Raw genomic sequence first — 11,459 nt, forward strand, 5'->3', positions numbered from 1 at the left:
TTCCCAACAAAGACAATGCCAAGCCACATTCTGCATGCGTTACAACAGCATGCCTTCATAGTAAAAGAGTGCGGATACTAGTCTGGCCTGCCTGCAATCCAGACCTGTCGGTCATTGAAAATGTGTGGCGCAATATGAAGCGCAAAATACAACAATGGAGACCCCGGACTGTTGAACAACTGAAGTCGAACATCAAGCAAGAATGGGAAAGAATTCCACCTACAAAGCTTCAACAATTAGTGTCCTCAGTTCCCAAAGACTTATTGAGTGTTGTTAGAAGGAAAGGTGATGTAACACAGTGGTAAACATACCACTTAGGGTTGAGCCGGATACTTGTTTCGGACAAGTATCCGGTACGGATCACGCATTTTTGACGAGCACGAGCATAGTCCGAATAAAACTCCTCAATATCTGTGTTCGTGCTGAAGGAAAATACTGATTGGCTAACTGACTGTCTTCACGCTCTGTGATTGGCCAATCACACACAGCACCCGCCCCTCCCTACACAGACACGTCTCTCTGCAGCTTCTCTCACACACACAGACAGGAACTGATCTCTCTGTCTCTCTCTGTGCTCGGTTTGACTCTAGCAAACATTGCTGTGCTCCTTAATTTTTCGTCACTTCACCTCTGTTTTGGTTTGTATGGTATTTAAACTTACTTGGTGAACTTGTTTTGTAACATACACAGTGCATTTGACAAGACAGAGCTGAAAACGGCTTGTGTTGTGTCGCTCACTGACTCCGCTCCAGTCGGGTTTTTTTTTTAACCATTTGTTTGCTGGCTAGTGATATAAGTAAGGATTAAACAACTCGAAGCCATGCATTATACGGCTTGAATGCACGATGCGGAGTCTAAAACACCATGACACAAAGCGGAGTGGTGTTACTCCACGAAGTGCATTCAAACGGTATAATGCACGGCATCGAGTTGTTTAATCCGCTTATACCATGGTCCCACAAAGTGAGCTAACACACAAATATTTATTTACATTAACAGAACTTGATAAAAATGCATAAGTATTTGGGACTATTTTATGCCAGTCTCAAGATATTTTCATCCTTGGCAAACGTTCTTCAATCTTGTCCAGTTCATCCAATGTTAAATCTTTATGCCATTGCTTTTGCTGTTCTTCTCATTTGCTCTCCTCCTCTTCCCATTCCTCAAATGTTTTATGTTGGCCAAAAATATTAAAATAAACTTGGAAATCCATGTTTTATCACATTTCTGTCATTCACCTGTCAAAACACAGCTGATCTGTGCCAACTGATTTGCGCATTGCTATGGTGACGACCAGAGCGAGTGATATTATAGTGACTTAACTCGCCGTACTACGTGTGCTTATACACGAAAATAATGCACACCAGTTAGACATGGAATTCTCATTGAACATGGTATAAAGTCAGTTGGAAAACATTGCCTGAACGCGGTGCTTTTGAGAAGAATACAGTGAACAAGGCTAACATATTATTTCCCTGTTTGCCATCACTGGATGTTTGCATGAATCACCAAGTTCACACAGATCATTAAAAAATAAACAGCTTTAGAATAACGTCTCTCTCTCTCTCTCTCTCTCTCTCTCTCTCTCTCTCTCTCTCTCTCTCTCTCTCTCTCTCTCTCACACACACACACACACACACATGCCCACGGACACACATGCACAGACACCTTAATCAAAATGCCAAGAACATCAGGTAGTAAAAATAAAAAATAATTGAAAAAAGTCACAGTTTAATCATAAAATAAAAAAAATAATGATAATAAAAAAGAACGTTGTGTTGAGTATGACAACTGTTGTTCATGGATACTTAGTAGTTCATAATTTCCTACTACTTTGAATGTCAATTCTGAGGCTGTTCTGTTGTTCATTCATACACTTAAGAAGATTCATGTTCTGAGTTTATAAAAACCTGGTTCTGTAAAATAGTTCCTTTAATATTGTGATCAAAAACAATGAATGTCAATTCTGAGGCTGTTCTGTAAATATTCAATCATACACTTAAGAATATTCATGTTCTGAGTTCATTAAAAAAAACTTGTTCTGTAAATAGTTCTCTTACTTTTGTGAACAAAATAATTGATTTGCATCTCAATTTTGAGGCTGTTCTGTAAATAGTTTTCAAATAAACAATAATTACAGCAACTTCTGATCAATCCAGATCAATTTCAGACTTAAGATCAAATCAAATCAAAATCAAATCAATTTTATTTATATAGCACCAAATCACAACAAACAGTTGCCCCAAGGCGCTTTATAATGTAAGGCAAAGCCATAAAATAATTACGGAAAAACCCCAACGGTCAAAACAACCCCCTGTGAGCAAGCACTTGGCGACAGTGGGAAGGAAAAGCTCCCTTTTAACAGGAAGAAACCTCCAGCAGAACCAGGCTCAGGGAGGGGCAGTCTTCTGCTGGGACTGGTTGGGGCTGAGGGAGAGAACCAGGAAAAAGACATGCTGTGGAAGAGAGCAGAGATCAGTCACTAATGATTAAATGCAGAGTGGTGCATACAGAGCAAAAAGAGAAAGAAACACTTTCAGGGTAATGCCATCCAGAGTAAGGATCTGGTTAGACACCATGTTTCTAAGATTTGTGGGGCCAAGTACAATAACTTCAGTTTTATCTGAGTTTAAAAGCAGGAAATTAGAGGTCATCCATGTCTTTATGTCTGTAAGACATTCCTGCAGTTTAGCTAATTGGAGTGTGTCCTTTGGCTTCATGGATAAGCTGAGTATCATCTGCGTAACAATGAAAATTTAAGCAATGCTGTCTAATAATACTGCCTAAGGGAAGCATGTATAAAGTGAATAAAATTGGTCCTAGCACAGAACCTTGTGGAACTCCATAATTAACCTTAGTCTGTGAAGAAGATTCCCCATTTACATGAACAAATTGTAATCTATTAGATAAATATGATTCAAACCACTGCAGCGCAGTGCCTTTAATACCTATGGCATGCTCTAATCTCTGTAATAAAATTTTATGGTCAACAGTATCAAAAGCAGCACTGAGGTCTAACAGAACAAGCACAGAGATGAGTCCACTGTCTGAGGCCATAAGAAGACCATTTGCAACCTTCACTAATGCTGTTTCTGTACTATGATGAATTCTAAACCCTGACTGAAACTCTTCAAATAGACCATTCCTCTGCAGATGATCAGTTAGCTGTTTTACAACTACCCTTTCAAGAATTTTTGAGAGAGAAGGAAGGTTGGAGATTGGCCTATAATTAGCTAAGATAGCTGGGTCAAGTGATGGCTTTTTAAGTAATGGTTTAATTACTGCCACCTTAAAAGCCTGTGGTACATAGCCAACTAATAAAGACAGATTGATCATATTTAAGATCGAAGCATTAATTAATGGTAGGGCTTCCTTGAGCAGCCTGGTAGGAATGGGGTCTAATAGACATGTTGATGATTTGGAGGAAGTAACTAATGAAAATAACTCAGACAGAACAATCAGAGAGAAAGAGTCCAACCAAATACCGGCATCACTGAAAGCAGCCAAAGAGAACGATATGTCTTTGGGATGGTTATGAGTAATTTTTTCTCTAATAGTTAAAATTTTATTAGCAAAGAAAGTCATGAAGTCATTACTGTTATATGGCTGGGGGGGCCTGGCTGCCGGTTTGTTTGTCTTTTTGTTTTCCTCCCAGGTGGCGTGCATTTGGGACTGAGTGGCTGTGTTGCTGAGGCTGTCAGGACCTCACCCTGATCACCTGCGACTCGTCAGGACTCACAGCTGAGGTGCATCTGGATGGATTGGAGCATGTTGGCATTTAAGACTGGAGTGCACAGTGTGTATTTGCCAGAGACTCGACCTTGTGACCAGACGGGTGAGATCGTCGTCTCGGGAGCCATCTCATCAGCAGCGGATGCTGAGAAACGTCCAGGTTTGATGCACAGTCTGTGAAAGAGGAGGGGGTGAGGTCTCACGCTCGTCAGCACACTTCCTGAGACTCGGTTGTTGCGGCCACCTGGGGGGTGTCGGCGGGGTCCTTGGGTCCGAAACAGCTTCTGGCTCCGGACCGTTAGCGCTGCTGGGAGCGCACCACGCCAGGCCGCACCTTTCTGTTATTACATTTTCACTGTTATGTATTAAATTCAGTTAGCCTTTGTACCGTGCTCTGCTTATTTCATACTGGGTCCTTCAAACGCTGGTCGGTTCTCCGAGCTGCGTCCGACACATAACAATTACTAGTTAAAGTTAAAGGAATACTCGGCTCAATAGAGCTCTGACTCTTTGTCAGCCTGGCTACAGTGCTGAAAAGAAACCTGGGGCTGTTCTTATTCTCTTCAATTAGTCATGAGTAGTAAGATGTCCTAGCTTTACGGAGGGCTTTTTTATAGAGCAACAGACTCTTTTTCCGAGTTTGAGAATTATACCATGGAGTCAGGCACTTCTGATTTAAGGCTCTCTTTTTCAGAGGAGCTACAGCATCCAAAGTTGTCCTCAATGAGGATATAAAACTATTGATGAGATAATCTATCTCACTCACAGAGTTTAGGAAGCTACTCTGCCCTGTGTTGGTATATGGCATTGGAGAACATAAAGATGGAATCATATCCTTAAACCTAGTTACAGCGCTTTCTGAAAGACTTCTACTGTAATGAAACCTATTCCCCACTGCTGGATAGTCCATCAGAGTAAATGTAAATGTTATTAAGAAATGATCAGACAGAAGGGGGTTTTCAGGGAATACTGTTAAGTCTTCAATTTCCATACCATAAGTCAGAACAAGATCTAAGGTATGATTAAAGTGGTGGGTGGACTCATTTACATTTTGAGCAAAGCCAATCGAGTCTAACAATAGATTAAATGCAGTGTTGATGCTGTCATTCTCAGCATCTATGTGGATGTTAAAATCGCCCACTATAATTATCTTATTTGAGCTAAGCACTAAGTCAGACAAAAGGTCCGAAAATTCACAGAGAAACTCACAGTAACGACCAGGTGGACGATAGACAACAACAATAAAACAGTTTTTTGGGACTTCCAATTGGATGGACAAGACTAAGAGACAAGCTTTCAAATGAATTAAAGCTCTGTCTGGGTTTTTGATTAATTAATAAGCTGGAGTGGAAGATTGCTAATCCTCCGCCTCGGCCCGTGCTACGAGCGTTCTGGCAGTTAGTGTGACTCGTGGGTGTTGACTCATTTAAACTAACATATTCATCCTGCTGTAACCAGGTTTCTGTAAGGCAGAATAAATCAATATGTTGATCAATTATTATATCATTTACTAACAGGGACTTAGAAGAGAGAGATCTAATGTTTAATAGACCACATTTAACTGTTTTAGTCTGTGGTGCAGTTGAAGGTGCTATATTATTTTTTCTTTTTGAATTTTTATGCTTAAATAGATTTTTGCTGGTTATTGGTGGTCTGGGAGCAGGCACCGTCTCTACTGAGATGGGGTAATGAGGGGATGGCAGGGGGAGAGAAGCTGCAGAGAGGTGTGTAAGACTACAACTCTGCTTCCTGGTCCCAACCCTGGATAGTCACGGTTTGGAGGGTTTAATACAATTGGCCAGATTTCTAGAAATGAGAGCTGCTCCATCCAAAGTGGGATGGATGCCGTCTCTCCTAACAAGACCAGGTTTTCCCCAGAAGCTTTGCCAATTATCTATGAAGCCCACCTCATTTTTTGGACACCACTCAGACAGCCAGCAATTCAAGGAGAACATGCGGCTAAACATGTCACTCCCGGTCCGATTGGGGAGGGGCCCAGAGAAAACTACAGAGTCCGACATTGTTTTTGCAAAGTTACACACCGATTCAATATTAATTTTAGTAACCTCCGATTGGCGTAACCGGGTCTCATTACTGCCGACGTGAATTACAATCTTACCACATTTACACTTAGCCTTAGCCAGCAGTTTCAAATTTTCTTCAGTGTCGCCTGCTCTGGCCCCCGGAAGACATTTGACTATGGTTGCTGGTGTCGCTAACTTCACATTTCTCAAAACAGATAATGTACGTATGTGATAATGTAAGCCCCACCCATTCCAGGTCTAACCACGCCCACTTTTGGCTAGGCCCCGCCCACTCTGAGTACAGCTACAGATAATTTAGATGGTTGAACAGATACAGATACAGATAGTGGTGTACTCGCTCATCTCTACCACTGTCCCAGCTTTTTTGAAACGTGTTGCTCAAAATGAGCAAATATTTGCAAAAAAACAATAAAGTTTATCAGTTTGAACATAAAATATCTTGTCTTTGTGGTGTATTCAATTGAATATAGGTTGAAGAGGATTTGCAAATCATTGTATTCTGTTTTTATTTACATTTTACACAACGTCCCAACTTCATTGGAATTGGGGTTGTATGTGAATATTTGTTCCATTGAAAGAATGTAAAAACATTCATTATTTGTTTTATATAATGGCTAAAATAGATCCTTGTCATTTGATATTCTATTCATTTATAAACAACAGAAAAGGGACTTACAGTACCTTTTGGTGTTCCACTGCTGCTAAAGTCCAAATTGTGACATGTAGTCCAGTGATGCTGTGCACTGACTTCGGATTTTCATAAAAAAAGACTTTGTGTATTTCCTCAGTCCATCCAAAAATCACGTCAACTTTTTATCTGAACAACTTTTTGTGCATCCAGACAGCTTACAGTGGAGTGGATGTTGTGTGTGTGTGTGTGTGTGTGTGTGCGTGTGTGCGTTACAAGAATTAGCAGCGTCAGTTAGCTCAATCAAATCATTATCTCTGTAAAGTCATTGGGCCTCATGTATCAAAGTTGCACACTTGTGGCGTAAATTTACGGTGTAAATTTGAAGTACACCAAAGTTGCCGTGACATGTATCAAGCAGTGTGCACCTGCCCATTTCCGGCGTACGCCTGACGTGACCTTGATAAATGCGGCGGGTGAAAACAATCGTAATTATAATGAACACGCCCATAAATATTCAGACTCTGCTTCAGACACACCCTCATTTTACGACATGGAAGCCGGGAAGACGGCAATGAAAAAGAACTCCACCAATCACGACACGTGCCAATAGAGCGTCAAAAGCGGCCGTCATGTTAATTGTTTTGTAGTATAATCAAAAAAGTGTTACAGTGGTCCCTCATTTATCACAGGAGTTACGTTCTAAAAAGTAGCCCGTAATACGCGAAACTGCGACGTAGTCAGCGTTATTTTTACAATTATTATAGACGTTTCAAAGCTGTAAAACCACTTTATACACTTTCTCAATCAGGCATGAACATTTTCTCACTTTTCTCTCGTGTGTAAACACTCTCAAAGTTCAAACCTTATTAGAAAAATAAGACCAACCTGTTTTCAGGCCCAAACATTTGTTTAAGAAATAAAAATAGAATGTTTTCCTATAAATAATTATGATGGCTTTTAGAACTAATGAATTTAATTTTAACGATCAACGTACGAGGTTGGACACGTAAGAAATTATTAATAGTGACTGACCAGTATTTCACAGATCGCGCCTCTGCGTCCTGGCGCGGCACCTTTTTCCACTCACACCTGGCTGCAGGTGTCTGTTTCCGAGTGGCAAACACAGTTATGAGTAGTTGTTGGCGCTCTTTTTTCTTCTGGGCGAGAAGATTCTTATAAACAGACATGCAGACCACAATGCACTGTAAAAAAAAGCATGCAAAATTGGACTAAAGAAATCCGCAAAATGACGAGGCCGCGGAAGGTGAACCACGTTATAGCGAGGGACCACTGTATTCTCTTTTCACATGTCAATAATTCTTGACATGTGGATATTTGCTCGCTCAATTAATAAGACACGCCTAATTTTTCGGATTTCTTTATTCTTAAAATGTATTTCTTTATTTATTTTATTGTGACAAACGAATGGAGACGACACAACCTGATTGCAACACGGGCGAAGGGAATGAGAACACTACAGTTGTAATTATCAATTTCATTGTCTAAAACGATCATACCACATAAAGTTAAGCTCAGCACTGCTCTGGCTCCAGGCTCGAAGTCTGGAGAAAAAGGCGAGCAGCGCTTTCCTTCCTGTCAGCGCTGTAGCCACGGATCGTGCTCCATAACAATTCCGCAACAGCGGGATTTGTATTGATTATTATGTAGTATAATCAGGAAAGCGTTATTTATGTAACATATGCATTGATTTGTATAATGGCACTGTTTATCATGTTGATCATCTTCATTTTTATGTTCCAGCGCTGGTTCATTTTGGTGTATAATTTACGCCACCTCTCGACCTGGTGTATATTTTCAGCGCAGCGTACGCCAACGACCACATTGATAAATGCCAAGTAGCACAGCCGTTTTGGGGTACACACCATATACGCTCAAATATCGCCATACTCACGTTGATACATGAGGCCCATTGTCCCCCGCGTGCGCGCACACACACACGCAACTGGGTCGGCACTTGTGCGCACGTGTACTACCAAAAAAAAGACTGTTTACATCTTCAGTGCAGCGAAAAAAAATCACATCAGAAATTAGTCCAGCTTTTCATTCTTTCTTCCTGCTAACAGCCTCCAGACAGCACAGTGGATTTGTTTTGTGTGTGCGTGTGTGTGCGCGTTGTGTGTGTGTGCGCGCATGTGCGGGCACGCGTGCATGTGCATGCGCGAGCATGTGCACGTGTGCAGAGTGAAATGGTACTAAATGCATGGAACCAGATTTGCACTCTAAATGGAACCAAACTGCACGCTAAATGCAATACAACACAAATGGGATGAATTAATCCATGTCATGTGACATACAAAGCACCGATCAAATGACAAGAATCCATTAGCCGTTATATATTAATACAATAATTGATGATCTGTGTTTGAAAATTTGATGTATTACATGTTTCTTGATGCCTTACTACATAAATACCAAGTTTTAACATCTGGCCAGAACTGTGAGCTGCAGAACTGTCAAATTTAATGTCATACGAAGAAGGGCCTAGTTGAAAATGTGTTATATCTGTCAAACTGTGAGACGATGTGATTAACAAACTCACTTAGCTGTTTCTGCATCAAATTCCAGTGACTGTGTCACACGGTGACTGGGGGTGGGGGGATGTCTATTTTCCACATTGGGCTAATCGGGTCTTAACAGAGCAGTTTAGCTCAACCTGCCTTTTGGAAAGCGTTCAGATCAATCCTGCTAAAGCTGCCTGCTGTTTTGGAACAAATCGTTTCAGGGCACCGCTGCCAACCTGATTATGGGTTCAACAACAGTGTCCTCTTCAGGAACAAAGCACTTGAAATAGAAATAGTTAGGACAACAACAACAACGACAACAACAAGCATAACTTTGCATAACAGCTGTGTTGTCCAAAGCATCTTGTTTTCACAGCAGATCCAAAATTCAAGCATAAACCCGGACAGTGAGTAATACTGCTATGACTACCACTACAAAGGATGTCCCAGTTTTCTTTTTTAAACTTCTGATAACAATTTGAGTAATTTAATACTGAGTATCTCCCGATATTGAGACCCATTCTAATACTTGAATTCTCATATCATAACCTATATTTCCATCATGGAGCAGGTCATTCAGTAGATAAGGAGCGGATAAGGAGGAATACATAGACCCAAGTTTGAATCCCACTCGTGCTATCTGTGTCCTTGTACAAGTCACATAATTACAATGTTTCAGTCCGCTCAACTGTAATAATGGTGACTAGTCTTGGCTTCTGGCACATGAAGTTAACCACTTTGTTATAGAATTGAAGCCCTTCTTCTTCTTCTTCTTCTTCCTAGATACTACACTTTCACAGAAATCCATTGTATATTTTTGATACTTTAACATATCTGCCATTCAATGAGAAAAAAAACCCACCTCCAATCCAAGCAGCTTTCTAATAGTTGTATTCTTTTCTTTCTTTTTGTTTAAATATTTTTTTTATTAAATCAACAGCTTTTTTTTATGGTTCATCAATACGACTTTGTGCACTCAGAGTAATACTGATTGAGCATTTCAGCTGTTAAAAGTATATTTTATTATTATTATCATTATTATTATAGTATGTTTTAAAATGTCTTCTGTGCTCAAAGTGCACTGTCAAAGTAACAGACTGTGGGGTTTCATTCCACTTGCTCGTTGTGTGGTTTTCACTAATTCCATAGCTCAAGAGCGCCCTCTTTCTCTGTGGAATATAGAAACCTGGTAGGCAGTGGTACTGCCTTATCAGTGTATGAGAGAGATGCTCAAGGTGTGTTGCAGAGCGCAACACCGTTAGGCATTTCTTTCGTTTTATTTCACAATTGGTAGGATATGAAGCTGTAACTGAGCTGAAATATGTATTAATGGTGTTCATATCATTTACAGGTGAGGACATCTTGTATATTTAACTACCTGTTTATCCCGACACTAACTTGTGTTGTAGTGTGCTGTCGGAATGAGACACCGAGCTGTGATGTCTGATCAGGTTTCTATTTTGTTCAGAATAAACAACCAAGTTCTGAAGTGAGCCACCCGAGCTTCAATAAAATCACACAACGCAGAGTCGAGGGGTTTACTGAACCAGCCCAGTTGCATGAAGTGCAATTGAGCATGGTTACGCTGGTGCCGTGAACCCCCCTTCAACTTCCTCGCTTCGGAGGACCCGTTTACTTCCTGGACGCCATTGGCGGGCCCTGAGGACGATGTTCGCTTCACCACAGTGAGAGAGCTCCGTCTACTTCCTGGTAGCCGTTGGCGCGGGAGTTTTGTCTGATTTTTGGAATCATTTGGCGGGCTGTGACGTTCCCGCCTCCTGGACTCATTTGGCGGGCTACGGGAAGACGCATCGTGACGTCACTGATCTGCAGCAGCTTTCAGCTGGGACCGGGCAGGTGCACCCTTTGGCCGCTAGGTAGCAGTGGTTAGTCATGTTTGACTTGGAACAGATATCTGGTGGAGAGTCAAGAGGGTGGTCAGTAGAGGGAGAGGGTTGTTAACATTTACTCCATTACCTTCATTTGGTAGAGGAAGGGGGTTGTACAGGCCAGACTCCTCTACACCAGAGCCGTGTTTGGGGGGCTTGTTCTCTTTGGAAGACTCTACCACTGGAGCACCTCAGAGTGACCCGATCACTCCTACACTAGATGATGCAGGTGTGTCCGAGCATCTGCTAGCGGGTATGCCAACAAAGATTGGGCTGTCTATTGGTGAAAGCATTGCAGCGTGCATTGAGTCACGCTTAAGCTGTGGGGTGGGACATAATCTGAGTGGGGCCCCTGGCGCTACAGTACCGGATTTATCAATGATGAATGTTATTGTCAGGCCTGACATTAAAGAGCCTGTGAGTCTTAAGGGGGACGGGCATGACAGTCTCTCAGTCCATCAGTGGGAAGCTGTTATGGTGGGCTATTTGAAGAAGAATGGGGTTCCTCTCGTGGAACAGGCTGAGGAAGTCCTGAGTAAGCTGGTGGGAGGGCGCGTGAGGTTGTGAGGGTTGGCATCCATAGTGAGCCATCTCTTTCCTTAACTCGGGGTCCAGAGCCAATATTTGAGATTCTGAAGCT

The sequence above is a fragment of the Thalassophryne amazonica genome, chromosome 2 (genome assembly GCF_902500255.1).
Source record: "Thalassophryne amazonica chromosome 2, fThaAma1.1, whole genome shotgun sequence".
NCBI classification, from domain to species: domain Eukaryota; kingdom Metazoa; phylum Chordata; class Actinopteri; order Batrachoidiformes; family Batrachoididae; genus Thalassophryne; species Thalassophryne amazonica.